The sequence below is a fragment of the Larus michahellis genome, chromosome 3 (assembly GCF_964199755.1).
Source record: "Larus michahellis chromosome 3, bLarMic1.1, whole genome shotgun sequence".
Classification (NCBI taxonomy): domain Eukaryota; kingdom Metazoa; phylum Chordata; class Aves; order Charadriiformes; family Laridae; genus Larus; species Larus michahellis.
The window spans coordinates 65,658,242-65,683,674 of NC_133898.1; the positions used below are offsets into that span (position 1 = coordinate 65,658,242).

Genomic DNA, 25,433 nt, shown 5'->3' on the forward strand with positions numbered 1-25,433 from the left:
CTAGCACGCTGCAAATTGCCCAGCCTTTTTTTTTTTTCCCCTCTCTGAAAGCAGTTCTGGTTACAGAGATGCCAGCATCCCCAGTAAGTATGCCAAGAATGTACAGTTATACTTTATACTGCTAAATTAACAGACAGGAATAGTCACACCAAACCAGATTCAGCTCCCAGATGGGAAAGTGTCTCCTCTAGCCCAAATTTTAATGACTTTTTTACATGAGAAAGTTTCACCAATATAGCATACAGTGTGATTTAAAACAAATGCTGTCGTCTCTCTATGTTGGTGACAGGTAACTTGTAGAAAATAGTGATGATTTCTTTGTTTTCAATGACCAACTAGGGGTTGAAAATGTCTGGATGTTTAGGTAGGTTAACTCTTCTCTTCATGTCTTAAAGTATTTAAATGTAAAAAGATTATTTTTAGTTTATCAGTTGTACTTTTCTGAGCACTGGTTTGAAGTGAAAACCAGGGTCTGATTTTTATCCGATTTGTTATATATGCAATTCTCTTAGCTTTGTGAATTCAGTTATAATTTGCATTCCTGTAAGTGACAGGGGAATAAGTCGTAGATGGCATAACAACAGTATCAGAAGAGCTAACTTCGATTGTTGCAGTATGTGCTGCTGATGGCGTGAAATATTCTCAGAGAGACAGTTCTGTCTCCTGAGTAGGAAGGGCCCGTTCTTGAGATGATGAAATCCGTGGTCTCTGACGATTTGCCTGGGCCAGCTGGAATACCCTGTGAGATTTTGGCCCCCCCGCAAATTTCAACAATGACTGTTACGATGAAATGAGGCAGTTTTACCATTTATTTAAAAGAAGGAAAAGGGACTTCCTCTTTTTATGAACACTTTATCAAAGAGATATGAAAATCCCTAGCCTGACTTCTCCGTGGAACGGCTTTAGGATCCTGCCATGAAGCCGAGTGAGATACGCAAGTGCTAGAAGAAAAAGTTAAAAGGGGCGTAGGTGGGCATTTGGATAGGAATACACAATTCTCTGTGGTTGTGCCAGCCCCTGTGAATACCATCTCTCCCGGACGTTGCAGGTGCTCAGACACTGGAGAAATGCTTTAGATGGGATCACTTTGTGCTGTTCTCCAGTTCACAGTATTTCTAGTTTTCAGTGCACTGTACTACTCTATTCCTGTTTATAAATCTTTTAAGTGTGCACATTAAAAAAGTAATTAAATTGTCATTATAATTTATAGTACGCCTGAAGTCAATCACCTAATTAAACGGAAAGAGCAGAGGTAGTAGGTTCATAAGCATTTATTAAGTACTACAGTATTAATTATGCAGGACTTTTGAACCACGCAAAAGAGGAAAGAATGGAAACACCAATCTAAAAAGGTTTTCCATTGGTGCCCTTCTCAATTTAATAATATGAGACACCCCCCCACACCCTTAGTTGGCAGGACAACACTAATGCTTTCTATTTGTTAATTTTTAATGAACTTATGATTGAGGTTTTTTTTATGACAATCACTTGCAGCATTTTCCTGTAATATTTTTGAAAGAATTACATGTCCCCGTGCAGGGGGCTATAAATACGTGAGTAGAATTGGAAGATACACTTAGAGTTATGGCTTGGGGTGGATTGTGCAGGAACAGACTCTTGGCTGTCACTCCTCAGCATCTCAGGCAGGGAGCGGAGCCTGTGCTGGTCCCAGAAAAAAGGCTTGGGGGGGGGATCAGCAGAGGTGGGGGCTGAGCCCAAAAGAGGAGGCTCTGGAAGAGTGGTGGGCATGTGTAGGGGCACCATGGTCAAGAGAAGGTTTGCTCTTTCTTTGCAGCCTTTCTCCCACCTCTAGCTGCAAACCCGTGTGAGTTGGTGGGAAGCGGAGGTCACCCCGCAGGGACCGGGGTCGGGGGGAGGCTCCGCAGCGCGGTGGGCTGTGGGTTGGAGCCTGAGAAATGGAAGTGCATTGTATTAGTGAGCTTGGGAAACGGGGCTGTCTTACCGTGTCTGGTTTGTAGGTGATGAGGATTGGAGCAGAAGCCTTAAATTTAGTATTTCTTCTTTTTTCCTAGTTTGTTAGAAAAGAAAAACCGCTGATAATGCACTGAAATCGACTTACCTTCCTTCCATGTTGTTTCTGGGGGTCTCGTTTCAGCCTCGGTGGGCCTTACATGTGAATGTTAGACATCAAAAGTTCTCTTTGAGACAGCAGAGGGGTCTGATCCTGATGCCTGGGCCTCGAGCCCTGGCTGCGTGAAGTAGCCCACGGGCTTTAGGGGAACGAGCAAGTGAGCAGGCACACAGACAGCGGCCGGCAGCATTTCAGAGGTCTGTGATCTTGCACTGATCCGTCAGCCTGCAGCGAGCAGAGCCTCAGTGGCGCTTGGGGATACAAATGCAGCCAGTAGGCAAACAACTGCAATAAACTGGGATGAAGACCAGTCAGGGTTTTGAACAGAATTCAGTGTACACTTTGCAACTCAATCGAGTGCTGATGGTAAGGGCCAAACTGAAATCCCAGGAAAGGAACGCCTTTGCTTTTTTCCTATAAGAACTTGTAGCAACAAAAGTCCTCTCCCAGTCACCAGCGGTGAGGCCTTTAACAGACCCTTAGGTCAGGGGTATTTCAAAAAAGATGGCCAAAACCCCTTCCATATAAATGGACGTTAGAGAGGCGTTAGAGACTTACCTATTTGTACCGTCATTGGTGTAACATATTTGGAACCTAATTGCACAGATATTTACCTTGGAATATATTAAATAGGAATTCATTGGCAATACATAATTACAACATAAGGGCAACATCTAAAAGTTGGACCTGACTTACCTGAAAACTGAAGAATCAGTTCAATAGCTCTTTTTTTCTGGAAGAAATTGAGATTATGTGATTGGAATATAAATCCCTGCTGAAGGCCGTTTCTTTACACAGTCTTTAATAGGCTGCACTGAACGGGCAACAAAAAACAACAAAAAAAGAAAAGCAAGACTGAACAATCACAAAAAGTTACTGTGTATAGGTTTTTCATTTATGCAGAAAACATGGAATCTATTTGGCCGTGAGCACTGCAGTATTCTGTATCATCTTCTTTGGGTCAAGGATGCAGAGGGTTGTACGCTGAGGCCTGATCTAGCGATGCAGGTGGCAGCACCCTGTCTCCTTGTCCCACGCACCCGCTGAGACACGGGCTTGCATGCCTTGCTGGAGGGAGGCCTGTGATTACCACCCCTAAACCAAGGAAATCGAGAAGAGTTGTGCTACTGTTTCAAAAAGATGTAACTGGGATTCCCTTTACAACAAAGGCGGTGTTTCACCTTATATGGAACATATCAAATTATTGACAGCTCTTCCTCTCAGAATTCATAATAACCCTATGACGAGCACAGCCATTATGCTTCAGGTTCGCACCGCAGCAGCATTACATAAGGAATGTAACTTGACAGTTTTCTGGGGACAAACATAATAGATACCTATATGTATATAGAAAAAAAGGTAGTGGCCTAACCAAGCTCCCAGATGACATAATACACGCTGGGTTATATAACTCATTTTACGGTCAATAAGCCGGTCTTCTGAGCTGCATATTGGAAAACGTAACGCTTGTCTGTTTGTATCAGGCTTTACAGCTATCTCTTTAATATAGAAATCGCTTGTGCCGTGCTATTGTTAAGCGTGTTTTCAGCTTCTCGGGCTGGCAATAGGCAGAGGCAGTCCCGGCAGCAGTGTCCTCTCTTTGTTGAAACAGTGAAAAACTAGAAAACCCAAACTCCCTCATATTGATTCTGAAAACAAGTCAGATGAGTATTATATTGCAGCTATTTGAAGCAACTGTGGAGCGAGCTGTTTGGACACCCTCTGCCAATTTTTTTGTCAAAGCTGAGGAAAAAAAGAGTCTCCTCTTCATATGTGAGAGCCCCTTCTTTACCACTTTCTTTAGGCATACATTTTCATTGGGAAAATGGACTTGTTTTATGTTACAGGCAAATTGATTTTGAAGTCCCAGATTCTACTTCAGTGGACGTGCATTATGATACAATGATACATCGAATGAAATTGTATTCCAAATCCATGACTGGGGAAATATTTGTGAATCCTCAGGTATTCAAACTGGCGCAGGTGTTCTGTCGCAGGTGGAGAAGCTGACCACCCGAGTCTGTCTTTATGGGTTGCTCAGAAATCACTCAGAAGGGTCAGTGTTAGGCACTGGCAGAGTTAGGATGGGTGGGTGTTTGGTAGGACATGCCTTGCACGTACACTGTGTGACTCCAGGCAGCTCAGTCAGACTCTCTCTGTAAGCGTGAGGAGGCCACCAGCTTCTCTTGTGCTCCTGGACCTCCTCTGTGTTGGGAGCACAGGGGTGTCACCGTCATTAACATGTATCAGGTGAAGGGTGTTATTTAAAAATCAAAGTATATGGTGCCCTTGCCATGACTGCAGCCTGAGCAGGCATATCAGAAGCAGCTTTTAAGTTCCTGCTACTGGAAACTTAGTGTGGCCTCGACAGCCTTCAGATGCTCTGTGTAAACGCTCAGGGAATCTTGCTGGTGACGTGGCTTCACTCCTAGCAATGCCTAATGGCCTCATAATATAAATTCCTAACGAGACTTGGTGCAAACATTTCAAATTCTCTTCAGGCCACAAAATCAAGAGCCAAAAGGTAACCTCAACCCACAGGACTCTCCAAGAAGACAGAAAAACCCAAAGTCAAGGTGAAAGAGTATTTGAGACAAGAAATCTAGGTACATTGAGTCTGGAGCAAGTGTAAGTCAGAGCTTTAACCGTATGTATATATGCAAAAGGGCTGGAAAGAACAGGGCAAAGTATTTTCACATGTTATTGAAGAGAAAAGGGGGGGAAATACTGTGGTTAAGCTGCATCAGGGAATACTTTGCTAGACCGTTCGATATTGGAAAGGGGTTACTACTGCGCAACATTTAGGTCAGTGGAGCAAACTGCCATGGGAGGTTGCCGAGTCAGTCATGGCTAGACTAGATAAGTGTCTATTACAGGTGATCTAGGATGACCCATTTAGAGGTGGCTTCCAACCCAAATGTTTCTGTGATTTTTGTTCTCTTCAAGTACTACTTTTTTAAGATTGACTTGTTTTTCCAGTTGGTATGGGAATTATTACAGCCCTATTGACAAAAAAGCCCTCTGCACTAAGAACAGCATGTATCCTAGAAATATTACCAATATTTCTGCATGTTATAGCAGATGTAAAATGACAAATACTTATTACATAAATTCAATAGTGTGATTGTCATTATGAATAATCTCTTGAAATCTGTGTTAAATTAAAATATCTTACAAATATTTAGACTATTCTTAAAACATATTTTTTTCTTCCTTAGAACAAAACTTTTTTTTCCACAGAAATGTCTCCATATTTTAAAGATGGGAAATGTATAAAATTTTAGAGAATAATATTATGCAGGAGCTGAGGTACACTCTGTGTCCTCGTGACCATATGAACTACATCTCTCCTCCTACAAAGGTTCACCGTAGTGCTAGTTCCCAGGGAAGGGTTTGGAGGACCTACAGCTCAGTAAACCAGTGCATGGGAGTGTACATATGTATGTGCATACCTTTAAGTAGTAGTCTGATAGTCTTACTCAATATTTACTGTAGTCAGTGGAATTTTTAATTGATCCCACGGCACAGAAGACATGTTTTCCCTATTCCAGGTTATGATTTCTTTCATGACACTATATTGTTCAAAAGCAGGCTCTATTGTTAAGTAATTAAAATCAGTGCATGAAGAAAGATTCATTTTTATCGATAGAAGCAGCGTAATGTATAGGTAACCATCCATAGCAGGGAAAATCATTTCTCTTTGGGCTCAATCCAAGTTCTGTTGACTTTTACGATACTTGGATCAAGCTTCCTAATCATGTTGCTGTGATGATCTGCAAACCCACTGGGGACTTTACTGCTTGTTGCCAGGACTAGTCGTAATGAAATGATATGAAAAACACTGGAACGTAGATGCCGAAACCTAGATCTGCCCTTCAAGTTAAGGATTTCTTTCACTTGTCAGAATGAAAGGAAAAGAGTAGCCCCAGCAAAGGTAATTTTGACTCCATTTACTTATCCCCTTTAAATCCCATTTGAAACTACTGTAGGATTGGCATATTAGTAAGCAATCCTTAGAGAAGCGGTGAGAAGTGCTTTACTGTGTGCTGCAGGCACGCTGGGTAGATCTGGCATAGTGAGCCCGCCTGGAGCCTTTTCCTGGGGTCTCCTAATTCTGCTTGTCTCCTGTGAAGTAGTCCTGATTGATAGAAAAATACCTTGTTTTCTTTGAGTGCTTGCTCTTTTATCACTTAAGTGGTTTCTGCTGGTCACAGAGGTTCTGGAACAGCACGATAACAGTTTGGGATATAATTGACTGAATTTTAATATATCTGTTGTAACTTCCTGAATCAGAATCGGTGGTACTCATCTCTAGAAATACTCAAGTAGGAATTTGAATAACTTTTTGGAGATGTAGAATTCAGTAGGGGTCTTTTTTGTCCTTTTTTTTTGTTTCTAACTTACCGCCTTTCTTAGTCTTTAATTGTGTCTGAGCTTCTGAATGATCACTATTGTTTGCTGTGCTTCTTATTCCTCATGAAAAGCCTTTAACTTGATTTCTTATGTTTCTTAGCAGTGGCACTATGTTTTCCTGACATAAACATTTTTGCTGTCTGGCATATTGACTGTGTTATCTGCAATTGTTTTTAGGTCCCGTGCACTTTCTTGGCTCCTTTCCTAGGGCAGGTTTTCCCCAGTTGGACTTTCTACAGTCAGTGTGGCCTCTCACCATTTTCCTGTTTTTTATTAATTTTTGAGCAGAAGCCCTAAAGTAGAATCAAATCCTTGAGGTTTTAAGGGGACAAGTCTCGGTGAAATTGCCACCTTGCAGTCCTCAGTTTTTTGCCTGCAGCTGCACTAAAGCTCTGCTGAACACAACAGAGAGAGCAAAGGCAGCTTAAAACCAATTTTTCCATTTGTCTGGTTCCTGGGGCAACCAACCAGGCCTTGAAGATACTCCACATTAATAGGAAACACCCTCAGAAACCAGGTTTAGCTAATCCATGTCAGTCTCTACATCATAGAATCGTAGAATCATAGAACCATAGGGTTGGAAGGGACCTCTGGAGATCATCTAGTCCAACCCCCCTGCCACAGCAGGGTCACCTTAGAGCAAGTTGTACAGGAACGCGTCCAGGCAGGTTTTGAATGTCTCCAGAGAGGGAGACTCCACCACCTCTCTGGGCAGCCTGTTCCAGTGCTCTGCCACCCTCAAAGGAAAGAAGTTCCTCCTCATGTTTAGGTGGAACTTCCCGTGCTCAAGTTTGTGCCCATTACCTCTTGTCCTGTCGCTGGGCACTACTGAAAAGAGCCTGGCCCCATCCTCCTGACACCCATCCTTTAAGTATTTATAAGTGTTGATAAGGTCCCCCCGCAGACGTCTTTTTTCCAGACTGAAGAGACCCAAATCCCTCAGCCTTTCTTCATAAGGGAGGTGTTCCAGTCCCCTCATCATCTTGGTAGCCCTTTGCTGCACCCTCTCCAGCAGTTCCCTGTCCTTCTTGAACCGTGGAGCCCAGAAGTGGACACAGTACTCCAGATGCGGCCTCACCAGGGCAGAGTAGAGGGGGAGGATGACCTCCCTCGAGCTGCTGGCCACACTCTTCTTGATGCACCCCAGGATGCCATTGGCCTTCTTGGCCACAAGGGCACATTGCTGGCTCATGGTCATCCTGTTGTCCACCAGGACTCCCAGGTCTCTTTCAGCTGAGCTGCTCTCCAGCAGGTCAGCCCCCAACCTGTACTGGTGCATGGGGTTATTCCTCCCCAGGTGCAGCACCCTACACTTGCCCTTGTTGAATTTCATAAGGTTCCTCTCTGCCCAAATCTCCAACCTGTCCAGGTCTCTCTGTATGGTGGCACAGCCTTCTGGTGTGTCAGTCACCCCTCCCAGCTTTGTGTCATCAGCAAACTTGCTGAGGGTGCACTCTATCCCCTCATCCAGATCATTGATGAATATCAGCTGTAAGGCCTCTTTCTGTCATTCAGTGGTAGGGTATCCATGTGATCTGGCACCTGACTCTTGGACACAGACATGAATAAATTCAGTGGAGGCTCTGCTCACCTGCATTGCCATTTATGTTTCAAAGGTCAATAATTCTCTTCTTTAAAATACAATGCTTTTGAGTGACCTTTCTGGCGATAGTAAATAAAGGTAGTTTAGAGAGGGATTGGTTTAGTACACTGTTTTGGAGTCTTTTTATTTTATTCTGACTCTGTTGTCTTGGCCATCACAAAAGGATATCAGGGTGGTACTTTGCCTACAACAACATGCACGAGTCCTGAAAATTCAGGACAAAACTTGTGTGTCTGCCCTAAAGTAATGAGTCTTCTGTCAAGTACTGCATCATGGATAATGGTTACTTAGGGCTTTTAAGTTCAGTAGGGTTGCTGGTAAACTTATTTCTTTAGCTAGTACTGTAGTGACACAGAAACTGAAACTTTCCATCTTGCCTTTTCTATAACTCTTTACCTATGCTTCAAATCTCAGATGGTGGACAGGTGTTGCCTTTGCAAGGGGCCACAGAGGTTGAAGATGACACTCTGCCCATGGATCATGATTGCTTACTAGCTTGAAATTACCACACCACCACTCTACTTGTTGAAAGAGCTGTGGAAGTGCTCTGTTTCTTACTCCAGGCAAAGCCATCTGGGTTGCCTTTGGCTGAAGGTCAGTGGAGGGCTCACACTGACTGAGGTAGGAAACGTCCATCCAGACAGAAACAAGTGGGGATAGGACCACCTTCAGCTTCCACAGCTAGAGGAAGAAGGCTTCTGTCATAGGTCTTTGCCAGCAGCAATCTTCCTTTCAATGAGACATCCTGGGGTAGATCAGATAGATAGCTACAAGCTTTTGTATTGTGTGTTTTCCTACGTGATGCTGTGGAGAACCGATTGAAATTCATATGCAAAAGTGTACCAGAAGCTGTCTGGTAACTGTACTTGCAGGAGCTTTCCACTGTCCTCCAAAACCTAGCCCTTTATTTGAGATTATTCTCCAGGCTGTTGATTAAATTTTTCAGAGCTGCAGTGTTCTTGGTGATGATTGCGTCAGGACCATCGGTTGTTATTTCCAGGTCCTCAATTTTCTTTTCAGCCTCCTGCCGTTTTAATTCCAAACCTTCAAGCTTCCTGTCCATGGAAACCATAGTAGCCTGGATTAGGTCCAACCTTCCAGAAATACGTACTGCATGCCTTATAAAGAAAGGAGATAATACTAGGTGGCCAAGGACCACAGCTCTAGACATTGCCAAACCAAAGGCAGGTAAGCAGGTAAGCCCTTTTAATGGGCTGAAAGCCGTGTATGAATATGCTGCCAGATGCCTCGCTGATCTTAATTTCCTCAAGGGCGTGTTAAAATCACTGTCCATTCTCCAATGAAATTCATAGATGGCAGTGTTAAAATCATCAATCACTTGGGTGATTGTGACCACTAGGTCATACCATATAGCACAACTGGAAAATATCTTTTCATACAGCTCCTGAAAGCAGATCCACAAATTCCTTTAAAAGGCATCTTAAATCAGCTGTATTTTTCATCATCTTAGTGAATTTGGTTGCTTTCTTAAAGCTGCACACCTAATCCCAGGCACTTGGTTTGGCATAATTTTTCCTGTGTTGCTGTACATCGTGGTCCTCCCTTCTCCATCCAGGGAGAAGGCTGTGCCTGCAGGAGTCAGTGGCACGGAGCCCGTGGCTGCTTCCTCCTTCCCAGGGCCCCAGGGAAGGGCACTCAGCAGGGAGGGTGAGCCCTCTCCTCCAGAACAGTGGTGGAGCCACAGCTGGGGTCAATTGCAGGCATGCTGGAGACCTCTTTTGCTTGTGGAAATGCTGTAATTATTCCAATCGGGGCAGGGGTGGTGAGATATTTTATCTCTGGATTTCTGCAAAAGCAAATGAGAACGTAAGATTCGCGTTAAGTGTCAGAGGCCAGCACTGAAGCCTTTTACAAAGGACTTCTCACTCCAGCCAAAGGAAGAACATGCCTTTTCTACAGCTCTTTGCTGTAATAGCTGTCTTGGCCAAAAGCGTAAAGAGGCCTGGTCCTTGACTTGATCCCTGGCTGACACAAAAGCTCTCACTGTGGATACACTTAGGACAAACCTTTACTTTTACTGAAACACTTTTCGCTTGCTGGATGAGGGAAGAGGCACCTCAGGAAAAAGCTGTGCCAGCAAATAACATGATTTTGCTGGTACGAATGAGGGCTGTGCTGGGAACACGCTGTCAGTACAGTTTGCTGGGACAGCTGCACCGGCAGAGCTAGCCTATTCTGGATACAGCCTTGTCTTCTGTTCCAGTTTGTCACGCGTGATTTATCTTTCTGTCACCTCTTCAGGTCCCCAGGCACCTCTCAGCGTAAAAAGAAATTAAAACACAATACAGATGAGTCTGCTCTGTATTGGAGTCTTGACCTTTAATATATCAGGTTTTCATATTGCAACTTTCCCAGCACATAGGCTGTCCTACAAGAACTGAGGTTGCTTTAGTGATCTGCAAAGGTCCCACCTCAGCCATGCTTCAGTTTTATTTGCTTCCACCTGCAAACTTTCAGGCTGCCCGAAATGCTCTTTGAGAGGAGACAAGGTTTTCAGATTGCCTGGGAGATCATAACCATGAACTCCATCAGTCCAATGAGGAAAAAAAATTATCACCAAAAATCAGAGAAAACAGCCTGGCAACCCAAGTGTCAGAAAGATTGCTTAATGTTTTGTCCTGGTACACCAGTTTAATTTTTATCAGACGTTGGGGTTTGTTTTTTTTCCACTTGGTGCTCTCATTACATTTTCCTTCCTTTATTAAAGAAAGCATTTGCATCTTGCTCGGTGCTTTTGTGGCAGCATTCCTCCTGAGCACACCAGTGTGTCACTCCCGTGGCAGGTTCGCAGTCAGACTCCTTAGATCAATAAACCATCTTAGTTAGTTGTTGAGATACAAGATTGGAATTTTAAAAATCCACAATTGCACTTACAATACCACAGAGGCCCAAACCTGATGTAAATTTTAAGAGGCATCTGAAGAATTGCTCTATATTTCAGTCGTAAGGCTTTGCCAGCATTACCTTTTGACCAGATCACTGTTTGATTGGGTTTCAGTCTCATGTTTTTCTCTGCAAGTATTGAAGGTGGGTTGTGGTTTGTTTTTTGTTTTGTTTTGTTTTTTTTTTTTCCCCCAAGAGACAGACAACTGTGTCTTTAAAGAAACAAAACAACTGTGTCAACAGATGGGAGAGAAAATGCTGTGTCTGAAATAGTGCTAGGAATAAACCGTGTTAAAAATAGGTAGTCTTGCCACAACTGTTTCTTTGGCCAATGTGGAAATCCTTCTTTCCTATACTAGCGTGTTATCAAAACTGTACTAAAACCCTGCTAAAAAACCTGATAAATTAGTCTATAGAATGTTGCTAGAACAATAACTACCCTTCTCCTGCCTAATTGTAACAGCCGTGCTAGTAAAGGAGCAAGGCTAAGGAAGCGGCGCTGCCACAGGAGAGCTCGGAACAATTCCTGTGGCTGACCCCTGGCCAGCAGCATCTCAAACACAGCTCTGGCACTTCTGGATATAGATTTTAATGATGTGACCCCCTCTCCACCCCCAGCAGTAGTAGGGCAACCAGGACACCAGAGGGTGTCAGAATTTTCGCCTTTCTTAGAAGCACCATTTCCCTCCTAGGTATGCAGAGAAATAATTTTCCTGTCCCACAAACTATCTGGGGAGAACCCACGGCAGTTTTGCTAACAAGTTGTTTTTCTTTTTATAAAAAAAAAAAAGAAAACTCCTGCCCTCCCCAAAACTGGAACGCCAGCCGATCTACGCTTAAACGTGCTTGTTACTAGCAGAATTACAGCTGCAGTTTAGACATTGCGTTTCTGCTTTCCATCTGTTGTCTCGCTTATTTTTGCCGTCTGTCTCCTTGCTTTCAATTGTCTCTTCTGTGTCTCAGTTTATCCAATTTCCAGGGCTGGCCAGCCATTTCAGCATTATCGCTGGCCTAATGGCTGTAAGGAGAGCAGAGAAGCTCTTCGCTAAACGATTTTATTTTTTTTCCACAATGCCTCTGCGCTTTGTTTGGTCGGTTTTTGTTTGTGCTTGGTGCTCCCTGTTGTGTCATCTGGGAAGAGAGGAGATGTTTGCATAATGCGTTATTTTGCCGGAGTTGTTGGATTTCTGCTAACAGTTCTACTCCACAGCTCGCAGCGCCTCTGGGGCAGGGACAGATTGTAATCTCAGACAGAGCAGGGATCAGAGGGTTGTCCCCTGTCCCCCGCAGCCGGGAGGAGCTGGAGAACAGGTAGAGCCTGGCCTGCAGCGCTCCCCTCCCCACGTCCCCCCCAGCCGTCAGCTGGGGGGAACCCGCTTGGGAAGAAGCAGCCCGGGGTAGCCGAAGCTAATTTAGGGCAGCCCCGCGGCGTTTGTGATTGATTGATTCCTGATCTCTGAGACGAAACGCGAAGGTAGATAAGGCCCCTCCATCTGGGGCAGAGGCAGGCGCGCGGTGCAGCCGGCTGCCGAGCGTCAGTTCCCCGTGACCGGTTCCAACCCCGCTGTTCGCAACAGGCTTTTCCTTTCCCACTCGTCTGCAGTCGAGGAATGCTCCCGGGGATCCGTGCTTGCCTGGACGTTGTCTCTGTTAGATTAATGTTGTTTGCTAAGACTAAAGGAAATTTAAAGGAAAGGAAAAGGTTTCAGATGACTTTAGAGGCTGCCCAGCTACGTCAGTGCATCAAGGAAAGAGCCGCATTCCTTACTGAAGCGGTGTGTATGTTGTCCCTACTCTTCCCTCATTCCCACGGGAGGGAAATTGAAACCGAGGAGTTAAAATGCCCATTATTTTCTGCTCTTCTTCCAGTGGATAAGAAAGCTCCCAGTTCACTCTCTGAAAAGGCTCAGAGAGGCTCATCAGCAATTCTGGACGTATGGGATTTCCTATGCTAGCTTCTCACCTCATCTTTTCTGTGTTATCTCCTTCCGCCTCTCTGGTCCCCTGCAATCCATGGGTAGCATGTCTGTATAGCTGTGTCCACTCCAAGGACACATCCCATGGCTTTTTTTTAATTTGTTTTTGCTTAACCAATCTATGGATGAGTCAAAAATGCTAGTACCTTACATGCTTAATTTGCAGTTTGATTAACAGCTGAATTCTACCGTCTTCCAGCATGATGAGCTCTGAAGGAAATCAAGGGAAGTTTTGTGCAACATCCTCAGCCTGTGAAAAACCCATATTCAGAAAGATGCACGCTACGTATTCACTTTTGGCTTGAGCACATGCTTTGCTTTGCTGAATTGGCTTTACTGATTAGAGATGGAATTAAGCATATGCTTAAACGACGTGCTTAGCTGTGACTGAGCTTGCATAATTTGTCTGCTGGAGCTTTCCTGTTGAATTCGGTGAGACTAGACTCAGGCCGCAGTGACAGAGAGGTGATGCAGTTGTAATCGGCAGGATATGCCAATTAAAACTTATTGCCTTTCTATTGTAAAATGAGGGTTTGCTTTCTCATTACTGCCAGTTACAAATTATGATTGTGAATTGTGGTCAAATAAATATGATTTCACGGGACAAGTATAGCAAAATGGTTTTGCTTCAGCTATAGGAATATATAGCTAAAAGCTCTCCTGTAGCTGTATCCAGGCTAACTGCTTGCTGTTGCACTGCCTTATTTTTCAGACTGTTTCATTCTGTGTTGGACACCAAAATCATTAGAAAACATTCACTGGCAGCGTTTAATAGCATATATTTAGAACATGAAATAAAGAAACCAGACATTGGTGATGCACCACTTATCTCTTAGTAATTTGTTTAACTCCACTCCTCCACACATGCAAGAGAATAAAATAGAAGTTGTTAAAATAAAAGTTATTTTAAAAAAATCTTCATATTGATGACCATTTGGGTGTTTTTTTCCTTTAACGTACCAGCTCATTTTCTGAGAGTCAATGGTGATTGCAGAAGGTGAAAAATTGCAAACAAAACTAAGGAGAAGTTCAAGTTAGCTGTGGAGCCAAAAGTGTGATTCAGGAGCTGAAAATATCTCTGCGCTTCATGCATCAAACTCAAACGCTGTGCTTCGGCAACGCCCCCTGGATTAGAAGCGGAGTTTGAGGTCATTCCTCCTCCAGCCTGCCATGTATGGGTAGGGCCCACGCTCATGACAAATTACTGACTTACTGAGCACACACCAAGAGCAGAGTGACATCAGTGCAGAGGGATCGTGCCTCACCGAGGAGGACCAAAGACTCCACGGCTGCCTTCCTCTTGTCTGTCTTTAGACCTGGAGGACCAGCGTGGAGGTACTGGGAAGGAGGGCACTTTGAACAGTCCCTTTCTAGATGTGGCAGTAACAAGGGACGGTGAGGTAGACCACTCATCTCCTTGTAAAGAGCTCACACAGCGTCCAGCAGAAGTGCTAACAAAGTGTGCGGTCAGAGGTGTTTTGGTGGCCCATTCGGATTTTTAAGACAGTCAGCTGCCAGTGATTGTGCTTCATTGTGGCTGCCGACCTGAAACGACAGTAGCGTATCCTGTGCTGTGCAAGTTGTTTTTGCAACCAGGAGCATAGTGTCAGGGACCGAGCTCAGCTTGCCTGGTGTAAATCCAGAGCGCCTTGAATGAAGTCTGTGCTTTGACTTAGCACCAGCCTCACTGAGGTCTTAGCTTTATTTTATAGAGAACGTTGGCTTAGATTTTGCGGGTAACAACAACCAAAACTCTGTAAACAGACCCCAAGTCCTTAGATTATTTTCCCTGCTGACAAATTTCTGTTGTTCCCAGGCATCACACTTCACTCCTTGTGTCCTGCACGTCTGACTTGTTGCCATTTTCTCAGGGGCAAGTTAGTGTTCATCGGTAGATGAACACACTCAGATTGTCCAGTGCTGCTGCCATCGCTCTGCCATGGGCTTGAACTTGCGATGGTCTTTCCGTGGAGATGGAGATGATTTTGACAGCTCAAGTCATTGTCATGGGCTTGTAGGACACCTGCCACACTGCAGCCTGCCTGCTTGGTGGCTACGAGTGGCTCTGCCTCAGTTTCTTCACTGTGTGCCTGGCTGGTTTGGTTTTTCCCAATGAAGGGTGTCACAGCAGGGTAGTCATTCAAAGAAGGAAGGAGAGCCTCCTTCGGTGTAGGAGGTTCCTCATGATGATTTTGCTGAAGCCTGTTTGGATTGCGTAGAGCGTGAGCTTTACCTGGAATCCTATCTTGGGCTCGGCTGAGACCTGATGTTTTCGCCTTCTCTGCCCACTCTTGGAGGATCGCCAGATGCACTCGCATCTTGCTGCCAGCTGCCTGCACAAACAGCCCTCTTCTCTTGGCAGCAGCAGGCTGGGCAAAAGAGTTGAGCAACGTGGGTATATGACCACTGTGTCAATTGTCAGCCTGACCATTGTCTAAAAGCATCAAGCCTGGTTAGCGAGGGCACTGATCTCAGCTGGCAGTGTCTAAACTGTTATTTGCAGTGAGGTTATGGACCTATACTTAGGGGGATGTGCTCTTGCTAATTTAGCTCCTGGCTGAAGTGAAAAAAAAGTAACCCAAAATCATAGTTCCAGCGGTGGCAGCAAAATAAGATCCTGCGCAGAGTAGGCTCTAGGGATAGAGGAGATAATGTAGGGAGGATCTAAAGAAGAAATGATGTGCTTGATTTTAATAAAGTGAATCAACTATGCGTAAAGTAAACAAAAAAAGTTCATAGGTGATGTTCCAAAAGTCATTTATTTGTCATGATACATCATTTAGGTAAATTTTGTTCTGATTGCTAACTTTCTGCAGAGCCTGAGAGACAATAAAACCAGCTCTGCTAACATACACGCGTGTTAGTAAATATGGCTATTTTTATTTATATTGTATGAATACATACACACATATGCATACATACAGACATATATTTAGGTACATACACACGTGTATGTATGCATATAAATTCATGCATGTATACATTTCAACAAATTAAAATTTTACAGAGATTTCTTGGTGCTCTTTGTGTCTGGATCTGCAACATGGTGCTAGCATGCAGGATACCAAAATGAAGAAAAGCTGTCAATAAACAAAATTTAAATGGACTATCACACTCCTATTGAGAAAAATGTGGAGGGGTTGGGAAAAGCAGTATTGAAAAATAAATTAGGCTTCAAATGTCTTTCTGCTTTAGTAATAAAGACGAAGATGTTTACAGCATAGAGACATTTGATTCAAAAAATAAATTATATCCCTTTAACTTTGGAGGTAGATCAAGATTTGATCCATTAATTTCATCAAAACTGCTTGTAGGAAAGTGTATTTCTGCAGTATCGAGAGCTGCCAGAATGACCTGGAATTAAGAGGGCAAAGGTAGAGACACTGTAAGTATTTTAATTCATCTATTCACAGATGATTTGTGTGAACGCATTAAGAACACCAGTAAAGTAATGGGAATAATTTTCTTCCACTTTTTCCAAATTCAATTGCATACGGTATGATTGCATTTGATCAGGACATGAACGTCATTTCTCAGATGATTGTGTTCTGCCATTGATCACATGAAGTCAATTTAAAGTATGACATTGCTTTTACCCTCCTCAAGTAGGAAGACATTTTTGCTTCTAGTCTTGGCTGCTGTAGCTATCAAATTGTGTGTATAATAAATTGTGCTTTGTTTAGAGAGCGATAACTGTAAAATATTGCCCATTGAGAGAAAAAGTACTGAGATTGAGATTGATGCCTGGACCTTAATGCATCATAGCTGCAATCAAGCAAATTTTAGACTTCTTACTTCTCCCATTACAGACTGTAATTCGCAGAGTTCTCCAGACTTTCTGTGTTTGAAAAGGAGAAAGGGGACAAAGAGAGCATTAGAAAATCCACACAGGTTCACAGTCTCTACATACTACAGTGCAGAAGCTTACATGGTCAATTAATTGTATTTAGTAAGAAAACATCTATAAAGGGGGTTTTGAACCCATGGAGAAGTGGGAGATTTGCATATAGCCTCACTGCTTTGCGTTACCAGCCATGAATTCAAGCCCTTGGGTGGTACGCTACAGAAATGTGCACATTTTTCTACTGGCGTTGCCTGGCTCTTCTTTGAAAGACACTATCCTGTACAATCCTGGAACCTGGCTGCAATTTGAATGGCACCTGGCTTTCTTACAGACCTGGTCAAACTGAGGCTTTAGGTAAATTCCCAAACCATGGTAGGGTCCATGCTGGAACGCTATCTGCTACAAGCCAGTTAAGGACTAACACGGGCCTGGCTTTATTTGCCTTTTTTACTCTTGAGGCAATTTTGTCCATTTATTGTGCTATTTCAGAACCTTTGAATAGTCTGCAATAAAAAAATATGTATTATCCAGTTGCTTTCTTTAAACTTCAGTTTCTGATTAAAATACACATGAGATTTCTGATATTTTATTACCTCGTAAAGTGCACAGGAACCTCCCTGTTACCCCCCTACCCCCAACTGACCTTACAGTGTCGGTGTAACAGATATATAAGGCAAAACAAAGTCCTCCTTCTTGTTGATCCGTGAAATGAATTAATCTTTATGGTCAGATGATGCCGATGCCTACAGCTCCATTTTTATTTCACCACTGATGGTGTAGATTTACAATTACAAAATGATTAGGGGAGTTGCCAAGGGAGAAGCCAGCAGTCTTTTGAAAGCAGATGGTGTAAGAGTCATTATCAGAGCACTTCTGCCTGCGTGTTTCCAGGTCCCCCGTAAAAGGCTAATCCCCAAGTGTCCGAGATACAAAGTTCAAATTGAAGAAAAAACCTCTTCCAAGCAGTAAGACATGCCGTGCTTCTCATCCTCCCATTTCCCTTCTCATGTGCTTGTTTCATCTTAGTCTCCATGGCTGGCAAACAACTGCAGGAGGTGAGGAGAGTCATGACCAGATACGACCGAATACCAGCAAAGGCTCAGCAGTGGTGGTCGCACCGCTCTCTGTCTTTGGTGGGCAGTCGTCGAAGGCGCGCTCGTTTACTTTTGCTGCCAAAGAACCAAGGATTGCACAAATTCTACTAACGCGGTGATAAAAGCAAATTAAAAGTTCCTGGGTTTAGTATCTCAACAATGCCTCTGGGAGCTTTAATTGGGCAGTAAAATCCTGTTTGATGGCACACACATTATCTGGGGTTGTTAAGAGACTCCGCAGGTTGGCCGTTCCCTCAGACCACGTCCTGTTCGCCAGCGCTGCTGTAAGGTGGCAGGTTAGTAAGGAGATGCAGTAGTGCTGCCTAGACAAAATCTTGCTGTCCTTAACCAGATCTTGCTCTGGATAATATTTTGCCTAACTGTAAGTAACGATTAAGCTTCTTAAAGACTTACAAACTGATCCAGCCTTCAATGGAATCAGGGGGAGCCTTTCACACTTGGATCAGAGGCTGAAGTATCCTTTGAGGAACGCTGCTGAAGACAGTGAGGTTACCACAGTGTGAGGGAAGACGCTGGCTCCCATTAGTTAAGAGCTAAAAAAGAAATTAGGGAAAACGGCATGTAGTGTTCCTCATGGATTTCAGTTTAAATACTCTTTATGAAGCCGGAGCAGCAGCAGTGTGATTTTGCTTCATAAATGACATCTTTCACTTACAGCTTCATTCTCTTTTCATGAAAGTCCCCTCTGCTCCTGCCAGGGCACTGTTCAGAGGATTTAGTGTAAATGGGAATAAAGAACCTTGGTTTTGGGTTGTGGATTAGATAAACCGATTCACAATGCACATTAATTAAAAATAACTGCGCATGTGTAGCCAGCGCCACTGAAGCCAGTTAGGCCTGTAAGAGCAGAGGGTGACCTGTGTGGGGGCTGGAAGGTATCCATGCCACTCCAGGGAGAGGACGCTACAATCCAGAGCACCCCTAGGTCCTGCTGAAGGATGGGGGAATAAGGACTCATGACTTCTTTATTGCTTTGCATTGTTTTTTGACTGGAACTTTTCTCAGGCCAGTTGTAAAAATAGCGAGTGAAATACTGGCCCTGCTAAAAACAGAGTTTTGCCCTTGAGTCCAGCTGTGCCAAGGTTTCACCCACAGATTAAAACCGTATTGGGCCCTGTCTGTTCAAAGGTTCAAAAGTGGTTCCTGGCTCCACATCCAGATCATTTCCTAGAAAGTTTTATATTGATGTGATAAAGTTTCAGGGTCTGGAGCCAGAGCATATGTTATTTTATATACTCAGATGCCTATATAGACCACTGTTGACATTGCCGGTCAGTAACACATTACCATTTGCTATTTGTTTTTGTAGCTGATAGCAAACATTACAGGGGAAAAAAAAAAGCATAAGCATATGCGTTTTATTGCTAACTGGTTCCAGGCCTGCTTTGCCCTTCAGCTTTTGGCACCCCGTTTACACCAGTTCACATCCCCACTCTGCTAGAGGTGGAGGTGCCACACGTCGCCCACCCCATGCTGGAGAGGCTTTGCCCTGTGTGTGGGGCAGCGTGGGCAGCCGTCCCACTTGCTGGAAGCAGAGGGGGGTTTGCTGTTGGCTTCAGTGCCACTATGGTCAGGCCATGGGCAAGGATCTGCAAGTCCAGTGTGCTACGTTTGAGATTTTCCTGTCCAGGTCCTCTAGCATGCTCCTCTGCCATGACATTTGTAAGCCCTTGAGGAGCAGGTACCTTCTCCTGCTGCAGTGACCCGACTGCCCTGAGATGGTGGCCAGCCAGGGCTCAGCATCACAGCCAGGACAGACAGCAGGAGAAGGGGTGAGATGAGCTGCACTTCTCGTGGGGACCCTGTGCTCCCCTGGGGTGCTGCCCTGTCCAGGAGCATATCCACCCTGGGATGCCCACACTCATCTCCCATCCCTGTCACGTCACCTGGGGTGGCATCTCACGTGTGGGTGTTCAAGGACACAGGGAAGCCTGAAAGAAAGTGCCCTGGGCAAAATTCATGCTGTGGTTGTCTGTGTGTTCACAACGGTCCTCAACAAAATCAGAATAGCCAGGCCCATTGGGGTGTGTGGTCACTAGAAGATCACTGAAGGTTTCTTGTCTCAGTATTAATGAGGTGGGCATTTCAGTCAGCTCCATTATGTGCAAATTAGATATGAGTCTCCAGTTCATGGTGCATTGCCTGTATGCCCTGATTAAGGGTAGCCTCTATGTATTCAATAACCCCCTCCCTGCAGGTGTAAATGGGGCAGCCTGTAGCTGCCTAACGCATCTAACACATTAACGAACGCGTCTCCTGGTGCTCTGTGCCTCGGACGCACAGACATACATACAAGCCTGCATACATGCCTACAGCAGGTCTTTTGTGTACAGAAAGTGCCTTTTTGTGGTCTTTCCCAGAGTACCATCACGTGTAAAGAGACATACAGAGTTTATGAATGATTTTCACAGTGTACTAATAATTTATTTTCTAAAACAGACTAGCATCATTTGGTAAGGGAATTTTTAGAGGTGATCTCACTTTTAAAGCACAGCGCTAGACAGGAAAGAAGCAGAATGAAAAACAATTGCACTGCTCTGATTTAATAACAGGAAAGCATTTGCATTTAATTAGAAAATATGTGTTCTTAAATTCTGATTTGGGCATGATCTTTTCAAAATTAGGCAGAAATTAGGAAGAAAACCTGGAACTGAAAGCCCTAAAGGTAAATAGACTACAAAAGCACTTCTGTGCTTTGTGTGTTTACACTGCTAGTTGTATACATCATGTTTGAAAATACATCATTGTATGCACCTTTTGGTCTTCTTTGTCTATTGTTTTCACCTCAGAATATATTAGTTGGTGTGTATTCTAGCCCCACAGCAAGTTGGAAACCACAGGACAGCTACTGAATGCTGGTGCCCCATTGCTCTGAGGGAAAAAGGCCTGAGTAGCAAGAAGAACTGTGACTGAATCTCTGAAGTTCTTACACGTATTGATGTAGCCAACACTGTAATGTCACTTAGGTTATAAAATCAAACAGAAGGCTGAATCGGCCACAATCCTTAAAAATCTTTCATATTGGTTTTCCAAATAGGTGGAGGAGAGAGTCAACAGCCATATTCACTGGAGTGGTGAACCAAATTGCCTTGACTGGAACCATTACTCACTTGCACCTTTGACGGCGGCAGCCAGGTAGGAGAGCGAAGAAAGGATGGGTTTGAGTGACCTGAGGGAGCGGGCCCTAGTGAATCGTTTTTCATTCTCAGAAGGCTTCACGTGGAAGTCACTCACTTTTAAATGCTGATTGCATGTCCTTTCGTTACAACTGAAGTCAGCTCTTGCTGAAATCAGAGGCATTTCTCTTTGGGGACAGGTCATGTTTTTGTTCATTTGGAAGTGCTGCCTTTGCTTTTCCACATATTTGGTTTGCTGCTTTCCCTTCTCTATGCAGTTCTTGCACCAGGCATCCAGAAAGCACACTTTTTGAACCAAATAAACCAAAAAATGTACTTGTAAAAATACAAGAAGAAATGGGGTTTTGAGATCTGAAATGGTTCTTTTTTTCATTTTTAAATTGTCCTGAAGTATAAGTTGGTGATTTCTGCTTGACTGTCTTGCTATTTCAAGTGCACCATTGACAATACTGTCAAGGTTTATTTTTTTCCTCTGGACTTGAACACTTCTGGCACATAGAAACTGCAGTTATGAAAGTGCTGACACTGTAGTATAATGACACCCAAACTACCTTAAAGTTAGTGGATCCCCAACAGCAGTCTTACTATGGCATCAGATGGTTCAGAAGCCAGTTTATCTTGTCAAGAAAAGGTCCATTTTCAGCTACTCATTGCAGTTCCATGTTTATTTGGGTTGGGAGTCCCTGGTTGGACAGGTTTCACTTTGTCTCAAAAACTGTGCCTGGGTGCAGTACAGACAGAGTTACTTTTGTTGCTGTAGGAGACCTGAGGCACTGAGAAGCTCCTCTTCTCTAATCTTCTCTGTACGGCCACATCCTTGATGGACAGAGAATTGTTAGCCCTCAGAATCTAATGAGACTGGCTTGAAATAGTGAAAAGTTAAGAAAAAGTTTGATCCTTCTTATTGGCCTTCTATTTTTTTTTCAATTATCCAATATTTATCTGCAACCATAAGTGCTAGACATGTAAAGAGTACACTGGAGATTCCCTCCCGCAGGAGAAGGCGTTCAAAGAAAACGCAGAATATATTTTGAGATAAAACCCCCAGGTTTTTCAGAGCTATGTAAATGGTGTTGGACCGATGTTTCATTCTACATATGAATTGACAGAAAGAATGGAGGGGGTTAAATCGAGATGGGCTATCCCTTGAACCTTTGCTCAAACCTGGAACTGATCCCACATATTCTGCAGGCCAGGGTGGTGCTATATGGGACGTCTCTTCTTATGGATCCATCTCCAAGCCCCTGCAGTGGAAGCTGTGTGTGTCTGTGTTGTACTCTTTTCCCTCTGCAGTCTCCGCGAGCTAACCGAGATCTTTCCGTGCAGCCCGGGCTCAGAGCTGGGTGGGTGAGAGGGGTGCAAGCTGATGGCTGTTGGCAGGGGTGTTACCAACAAACATGTCGGGGAAAAAGAAGGCATCATCCCTGCCAGAGGTCCTGTGGAATTTATGTTGAAAGTTCAGCAGGAAAACAAACTGTCGTCCTCATGCACCCCTGAGCTCTGTTGCCAGTTTGGGAAGCATTAACAGCGTGTGAAATCTATAAGCAGGAGTAATGGAATACTTCTGCAGTACAGAAACCTAGCCACGTTCTGACTCACCAGGCAGGATTTAAGTGGAAAACTGAGAACTTTGGTACACAAGAGTGTGGCGGCCATCCTCTGAAATGGGGTTTTAGCATAAATTTTTTAGGTTTCATTAGCGTGCAACTTAATGGTACTTCTGTGCATTGGGCCCTTATTGCTGTGGCTCTTTTCGTACGCTGAGAACTCTCCGTGATAACGTGTCAGCCAAGTAATGGTACGCTTTACTTTTTTGTTTGGAACAACTGAATTTTAGAATTGATGCTCTCAATTAACGTAGTTCAGACCAGTGTTATTGTAACTATGATAATATGTGTCGCTACCTTGTGTGCTAAGGATATTAAAGCAAGCACTTAATACTGGTAGGGTAGTAAATATGCTGTGTGAGCTAATAAAAGGCTCCCATTAAGAAACTGAACCCTACTAGTGTCTACTTTACAGGTGAAAGCTTGCAGTCTGATTCCACTGCTAGATATGGGGTGATAGGAAGGCACATTTTCTCTGGAGACGGGAGCATGCAATGCTGCCAAACCAGCAGTCCCAGGCGCCCTGCAGGGAATGATTCTTGCAGCAGAGCAAGGTTGCACAAGCTGTGGTGCGGAGGACTAGCTGCTTTGCGTGAGCCGAGAATCCTTTGAAGATACTGGTCCCGATTCTCTACCGCCTGAAACCTTTTGCTATTTATACCTGGGTGAAGTGAATGCCGAGCGAGCATAAAATGCCACTACCCTAGTGCTAAAGGAGCTGTTATCCACTTTGCCCAAATAGAAATGACTATGCAAAGGGTGAAGCAAGTTCAAGGTCTCTCTTTTTGTTATGACATTGCCCCTAGATCCTGCTGACGGTGTGAACAGGAGGCGGCTGTGTCTTCGTGGCAGTTTGAGCTCAAGATGTGCAAACTCGGGGCGGAAGTGGGGGGGAAGCAAGAGCACTCATTTCTTGTCCCGCTATTAGTCAGAGAGGGGGAGAAAACATGTTTCTTCTTCCACCTCCAGGAGGTGGCCGAGCAGGGTGGCGGGATGACAGTCATTTGCTAATTCTCCGCCAGCCTGGAGGAGGATGGCGGGCGGGGGCGGGGGGGGAAGAAGGAGACTCGAAAACATCCAGAGGAGGCAGAAATGGGCGCTGCGACTACCAGGTCTCCCAGTTCCCGGGGCACGAAACGCCGCCGTGCCCGAGCGGCGCTGCCCGCAGCGCCCGGGCACCAGCGGGGCTGCCGGCTGCGCGGGGGCGCGCCTGCGGGACGGCGGCGGCGGCAGCAGCAGCGGTCGCCGGGGGCCGGTGCCGGTGGAGATGGATGTGGAAGAAAAAAGCCTCCGCCTGCCGCAGCTGCCCCCTGCCAGCCCTTGTCCCCTCGGGAAGCGGCGACAGCCTTTTGCGGGCGAGGAGGTGCGCTCGCCGTGCAGCATTTATCTTCTGATTCTGTTTATTTCGCATCTCCCCCCCACCAGCCCCCAGAAATAAAAATCAGGACATATTTAGTGAAATCTAACAATTTAACTTCGTGTTTTCCCCATACACAAGATGTGCTTGGGGCATCTCCCATGCAGCGGCAGACAGCTATGTGATAGCCGGCGGCGCATTTACATGCCATATATTGGAAGGACGCGGTCCTTGAAATCCTCTGGCACCGCAAGCTACTGCTTTCAAACTAGAACAGAGACAGATAAGGGTATCGTGAAGGAGAAATTCGGCATGGCGTATTATAAAATTGAATCCTTAAAAAAACTTGATACTTTTGGCAGTATTTCATATCTTGTAACTAGAACCCGTATATATTTATGCGTATTTTAAGTAGACTATAGTGTACTGCAATTTCTGCTATCTAAGCAAGTATCTCGGTAGAGTAATTTAAAAACAGACCTTTCTTTTTTGTAGCCAGCACTGCACCGATTAAAGAGCGATGCTGGCCTGTGTGAGGCATTCTGGGCCAGGTTCTGTAGGTACAGCTGCTGAAGGCACTGAGGATGCTCAGTGCACCCTGACCTAGCGCAGGGTGAGGCCATCAGTGGCCGGCTCCTACTGAGCAGTGCTGCACAGGGATTCTGTGCTGGAGCGCATGCTGCTGTGGAAGGGACCTGTTTAAAAAGCAAGAAATGCAAATCGCTTTGAATTACAGGCAGCAGGAAGGGTTCTCTCTCTGTAGTACCTGGATAAACCTCTATTTATGTGGAGGTTTATGTGTATCATTCCTGCGAGTAACCTACCTTTTGTTAAGGGTAGGATGTGGTAACGGTATCAACACCGAACCACACTTGATGGGATTCATTTTATGTGACTTCCAATACATGTATATATCTATTTGCATCTACATTTCCCTCTGTCTAAAAATATTGTAAGGTTACATATTCAAGACTTAAAGCTTCAATGAAGACATAGAGTGAACAATTGCAATTTTAAATCCGCCAGTGACATATATGCAGAATTATTGTAACATGCCATGCTGTAATAGAGCTAAATTAAATATTTCAAAATAGAAACAAGAAACTGTAGCATTTAGAATCATAGAATCATAGAATTGCCTAGGTTGGAAGGGACCTTTCAGTTCAAGTCCAACCATCAATCCAATGCTGAAAAAACCCACCACCTAAACCATGTCCCTCGGCACCACGTCTGCCCATCCTTTAAATAGCTCCAGGGATGGCGATTCCACCACTTCCCTGAGCAGCCTGTTCCAATGCTTGACAACCCTTTTGGTGTAGAAATTTTCCTAATACCCAGTCTAAACCTCCCCTGGTGCAACTTGAGGCCATTTCCTCTTCTCCTAT

The 25,433-nt window shown here is 44.4% G+C and overlaps 1 protein-coding gene across 8 annotated transcripts in view; it reads left to right on the top strand.

The window, feature by feature from the left end:
• HIVEP2 (HIVEP zinc finger 2) overlaps nucleotides 1-25,433 on the top strand; it is a 144,429-nt gene that overhangs the window by 68,672 nt on the left and 50,324 nt on the right. For 7 of the 8 annotated variants that reach the window (XM_074580545.1, XM_074580542.1, XM_074580543.1 and 4 more), the window contains one exon: nucleotides 20,985-21,082. The exons of the other annotated variant lie outside the window; for it this stretch is intronic. The gene's annotated coding sequence lies outside the window, so the exon portion shown is untranslated. The remainder of the gene's footprint in view (nucleotides 1-20,984; nucleotides 21,083-25,433) is intronic. 8 annotated transcript variants of the gene reach the window in all.